At 46.1% G+C, this 5947-nt stretch overlaps 1 pseudogene; it reads right to left on the bottom strand.

The window, feature by feature from the left end:
- Positions 1-4423: 4423 nt before the first annotated feature.
- LOC108522112 (melanoma-associated antigen 5-like) lies at positions 4424-4797 on the bottom strand (annotated as a pseudogene).
- Between the last annotated feature and the right edge of the window lie 1150 nt (positions 4798-5947).

Genomic DNA, 5947 nt, shown 5'->3' with positions numbered 1-5947 from the left:
TGTCAATTAATAGCCTAGAGTCAGTTTTAAAATAATACACACCAGATTGTTAATTGTTGTGACCTCTAAGGAGGGGGATAAACTGTGGAGGAGTTTTGTAAAGGGGAAAATTGTGAATTATATAAATTTCTATAATTTTTGCAATAACAATATGCAAACTACTACCTTTGAAATACAAAATATTTATACTTAACAGCAGAAATGGTAGCTATGGTAGTTAAAGTAATTGCTAGCTGATGCATCAGACAAATGCTGAAATTTGATTGTCATGATACAAGTTTATTTTATGCATACATAAGTTGTGATACAGTTTGCCAGGGGCTCTACACTCTCACGTGACCCAGGGATCCATGCTACTTCCACTTTGTGATTCCATCATCTCAAGATGAAGCTGCCAGTCTTGCCATTGAAAGGAGGGAGAAAGCGGAAAGTGGCACAGTCACTCTCACATTCCTGGATGTGACAAACAATGCTTCTGCTCATGTTTCAGTGGTAAGGGGTTGTCACACTACTCTTCCTAACTGCAAGTGGACTTTACTGTTCCCATGTGTCCAGACAGGAGAGAAAGACAAGATGTGGGTAAGTAATATAGCTTCCCCCATAAACTGTTACATAGTAAGTGCTCAATAAAAAGCAACTATTATAATTTGGTGTTACACAATCCATCTCGTTTCTAGGAGGAGTTTCTAAGAAGGCCAAATTTGCCTTGAAGTTTTCCAACTTGTTCAAGGATCTAGTATGTCACAGATGCTTTCTAATATAGGATCACAACTGTCCAAGAATCTTGAAATTCTCAGCAGGAAGGCTTATCTTTGCAATACCCTTAATTTTTTTAACTTTTATTTTAGGTTTGGGGGTACGTGTGAAGGTTTATTATATAAGTAAACACGTGACACAGATTTGTTATACAGATTTTGCCATCCAGGTATTAAGCCCAGCACAGAATAGTTATCTTTTCTGCTTCTTTCCCTCCTCTCACCCTCCCCACTCAAGTAGACCCCAGTGTCTGTTATTTCCTTCTCTGTTTTCATAAGTTCTTATCATTTAGCTCCCACTAAGTAGGCTGAGAATTTTTTCCTCCATTTGATTCCTGATCGAAATCATAACTTGTGAGTTTCTGCTACTCTGCACATGCTTGAACACCTGTCAGGTGCCTCTAGGCACACTGAAAGTCAGTATTTTTCCGTGGAGCAATTAAACAGACAAGAGGCAGTAGAAGACTGCTTAATTATTCCTTTTTCATGAGAGCTGGCATGTATTCCAAGAAATTAAGTTTCACTTCCTGGGGGACTCCAGAGATTTAGGAATTTAGCCTTAGTAAGTAGACGTTTGTTCCACTGGGATTTCCAAAGTGTTTCCTCACCTAATATTCATGAGGGAAGCTTTGGTTTTTGACCATTCATCTGTGCATGTGTTCAGAGGTGAATTCCAAATAAAACACCCTGTAAAAGTCCGATTTCAAGTATCAAGGTGGTTCCAAACTTCGTGCAACTTCAGGGGGATATCCCAAGAACTAAGAGATAATATGGCAAGTGAGACCCTACTCAACCCCTTAGGAAAACACTTGGAGACTGTGTCAAAGATAACCAGAGTGGTATCCAGATGTCCAAAAGTCACTGTCCCATGTGAATTTTTGTATCAAAATGGTTGTTGATATCACATGGCTTCCTGAGTGACAGATGGGACAACCAGAGGACTTCTACAGGGAGAATAAATGCTCCCTGTCAGGAAGAAAGCAGGTGATTCTAGGCTGTTCTGTGGGGACCAATGACAAGCTGCTCAGCAGGCCAGGTTCCAGAGTCAGACAAATAATATGGAAGTGACCAGGGGAAATGTGCTTTAATTCTGGAAAGTGCTGGGACTAGACAGAAATGACCACATCTGGGCAGTCAGGTCTTGAGGAACCCAGCATACACCAGTCCTAAATGGTGTTTGATTCTCATTGTCACCTCCGGGTCTGCTTTTAGTATCTTGTGCTCAAGGACCTTCTTTTTTGTCACCTGAGCGACATGGTGCAGTGCTGAAAAGAGAAATGAAGTACCAGTCAGGAGGTCAGCCTCGGGCTTCGGGGAGTGGGAGCTGTGTGGGCTCTAAAGGAATTCAGACCAGGGGTCTGGTTCCAGTCCTGTTCCTTACTGGCCACGTGATCCTGGGAAATACCCAAGAAATACCGTTATTATGCTCCAATTCACAAGCCCCGTGAGCCTTGATTCTTCATCTGTAAGCAGATTTGATAAGCCCTGTCTAGTAGGACAGTTGGAGTGTATGCAATGTAGATGAAACACCTGGCTCAGGGGCTAGTGTAAATTAGAAGTTTAAAGAGGGGCAGATGCCTGTTATTTCCAATATTATTTGACCCCAGGCCCTAGGACTCTGGGATTTTGCTGTTGTCTTTCTTTTCCAAGAATTATCAGAGAACATACAGCTCAATAGGACATGGAATAACTAGACAAAAAAATGAAGTTCCATCCATAAAATCTAGTAAGTGGTTACCTCTTAGAAAATGTACTTCAAAATTTGGGTATGCGGGAATTTTCTGCAGCCAGACCCAGCTCAAAGCTCCTAGATTTTGAGTCAGAGACCAACTCCTTCCCTCGCTCCCAGATGCTTTTCCATGCAAATAACTATTTTCATTCATTTTGTCACCACCTTGCTTACAACTGGTCAAACTGCACTTGAGATAATCTAACTAGAATTCATTTTTAATAGAGTCAGCTGTAGTTCTCCCAGTCAGGCAGAAAAGTACCTGGCCAGTGGCTTCTGGGTCTCCTTTCCAGGGAGATTTATGCTTCTCTCTCAGGAAACGTTTTCAGATGATAAGTGTTCATCACCTAGCTCTTGTACTGTGTTCAACAACACTGGGACTAAAGCACAAGACACTTTCCATTCCTACTCCACTCTTCTCTGTTCATCCACCATCATAAAAGAACTGTTCAGTTTTCCATTATGAGCTTTTCTCACACCCTCTGGGAATCTGGCCCTGGACCCCTCCAATTCATTAGAATCAGCTCCCTCCGAAGAAACTGCAGTTTCCCAAAGCCCAAAAGGCCCCACACAAGGCATTTACACCTGGACCACGCTCACCTGGAGCACCACACCCTCACCCCCTCTTACTTTTTTTCTACATCTTAGATGGCATTTCGCCACCTTAATTATATGACTGCTGCTCCTAGACTTTACTACCCTATGGGTAGGGGTGAGTCTGGCTTACCTTAGCATCCCCACTATTAACCCAGGGCCTTCCACAGAGCAAATGCTCAGTGCATAGAGATGAAATGAGCCAGTGAACAAGGAGAATTATTTATTCAGATTTAATTTATCTTACATTCTCAAAGGCCAAGGAAATCCAGGTATGCAATTTTTTAAAAAAAGAATTTACAGAGTAGACTGAGTATAAGGCAAGAATTAAATATTTTTAAATTTCTTTGCCTCGTCAATTTTACTGCTAACTCATTTACATTTCTAAATGAATACTTACTCCACTGCTGTTACTATGTCCCAATTCACAAAATAGAATGCATTTCCCAATCTGAATAAAAAACAAGACTCTTACTCCTAAAATATGTAAACAGCACTGTGTGTGACTACTGTCATTCACAAATTTGAATGCTGAAGTTCATTCAACCATCCATTAAAAGGAATATTTGAATAATTCCAAAAGGAAACAAAGATAAATCTCAAAGTCACCCAATAGAACAGAAGCCCACTACTAAGAATGCTGACTGCTCTCTTCAAAGAGTGAAGAATGGGCCTCATGTCACATAAGGCAGGGGAAACTACTGGACGGAGCCCTGGAAGATGCACTGGCCCAGCCCCCCTCCCACTGACCCTGGTTGCAACTCATGTTCAGGCTCCCTCTCCCTCCTCTCTCAAAGCTGCTTCACGCAGGGATGGGTAGGAAATGCGAACTCTTGCATTGACCCTGACCACATGCTCCAGGACTTTCAAGTAGCTGGTTTCAGCAAGCGCCCTTGGACCCCAGAGTATCTCATAGCATACGGGATCACTGCCGGGCACCTGCCGGTACTCCAGGTAGTTTTCCTGCACCAAATCTTGGGTGAGCAGCTTCCTGGGCTTCCCACAGACACTGTGCTCCCTCCCAACGTACGCCTTCATCACACTCAGCTCCTCCCAGATTTTCTCCTCAGGGACGCATTTGCCCTCCATTGCGATCATGCCCAGGACGATTATCAGGAGGCCCGTCTTGGGTATGATCTGATTATTATCAACCACCAGGCCATCATAGGAGTCCCAGGCAGGTGACAAGGGTGTAGGTGTTGCTGGTGGGTTCCACTTCCTTCACATCAATACCAAAGACCAGCTGCAAGGACTCGGAGGCTTTGCCGAAGATCACAGGAAAGTAGTGCTTGTAATTTTTGATGACACTCTCCAGCATTTCTGCCTTTGTGACTGGCTCCTTGACTCAATACTTGAGAAGCAGAAAATGAATCAAGTCAGTCACCTTCTTACTGAGTGCTGCTCAGAACACGGACTCCAGGTCAGGAAAGGTACTTGGCCCCTCCTCTTCTTGGTTGCTGGAGCCCTTAATGGATTACCTCCATAGAGTGAAACCAATGGCAGTAGGGAAGGCAGAGGCTCTCTGAGGACTCTGGAGAGGACCTGGTGACCCAGCAGCAGGCACCTCCCCAGGGTGCCTGGGATCAGAGGAGAGGAGGAGAACGCAGCCTCCTGCTCTTCAGTAGCGGCAGCCTGCGCACTCACCAGGCCCAGGGCCTCTTCTTGGACCTCAAGGCCTTCCTCAGGCTTGCAGTGCTGACTCTTCTGTTCAAGAGACATGATGACTCTGGTCAGGGCAGGAGTGTGGGCAGGAGCTGGGCAATGGATACCCACTGGCCTGGAGAGAGAGGGAGCATGTGAGAGCCTCAGCTGAGAACTGAACCTTGGAGACTCTAACAAAGGTTTACTTACAGATCTTCTCCTTTGGTGCTTCTCTAGGGCCTCCTGGGGATCCTCTGGGACCTCCTGGAGATCCTCTGGAGCCTCCTGGTGATCCTGGTCAGCCTTTCCCCTGAGAACCTGAAGGAAAAAGTGAGAGGACATCTCAGGGTACACAAGCAAGCAGAGGCTGATTCTGCAGGACTGACGGTAGAGAGGGTGAGGCCCATGGGTTCTGGGGCGGTGGGAGCCATTAGTGTGCATTCAGGGCAAACATTCATTGCTGGCACTAGACATCTGCATCTCCTCTGCTCTGTGACCGGAGGGCCCTGCCTCAGACCAAGGCCTCAGTGTCTGTTTCCCGAAGCTCCTGGAAGAGGAATGCATGGGCCCTCAGGGTGCAGACTGCAAGCACAGCCTCAGGACCCCAGTGCTAACAGGAGGGCAAGCTGGAATCTGTGAGGTCTCCACCCTCTTGTGGTGGATGGTCCCCTCTGTGCTCATGCAGGGCCCTTACCCTTCTCCTGGCAAGGCCTGGATCCAACCCTTTTGCTGGCCTGAGAAACTCAGATTAAGAGCTCACATCCCTGATAGGGAACAGGACATAAGGAGACTCACATCTGGCCACACCGTGCCCAGGTCCTCCTGGGAAGGACGGCAAGAGATGCTGAAATCCATTGGAATCCACACCAGAACTACTGACAGATCCTGGGACCACTCTGTCTATCGGCCAGATGGTGGCCCCTGTGTTGACCTGAGTCACCCTCTGAGAACAAGTTCCTCACCTCCCTGAGATCTGAAAACAGGAATGAGATGGAGTCACATCCTGTCACCCCCACATGGGGTGTTCAGGTATGTTCTGGGGTAAGTGTTCCTACGGCCTCCTGTGGGTTACTCTTCATCCTGATGGGGCCTGCCATTCTTCAACCTGAAACTCCCTGAGATGAGCAGATAGCTCCCCTTTACTGCAAGACCCCATCTCCCTGAGGGCTCCTCAACTTCTTTCCTGTGGCACAAATGAGGTTAGCACATAGGGCCATCCCTGATCTGG

The sequence above is a fragment of the Rhinopithecus bieti genome, unplaced genomic scaffold, assembly GCF_001698545.2.
Source record: "Rhinopithecus bieti isolate Rb0 unplaced genomic scaffold, ASM169854v2 scaffold_64254, whole genome shotgun sequence".
Taxonomy (NCBI): domain Eukaryota; kingdom Metazoa; phylum Chordata; class Mammalia; order Primates; family Cercopithecidae; genus Rhinopithecus; species Rhinopithecus bieti.
Note: the sequence above shows the minus strand (reverse complement) of the source record. Positions and strands in the feature narration are given on the sequence as shown.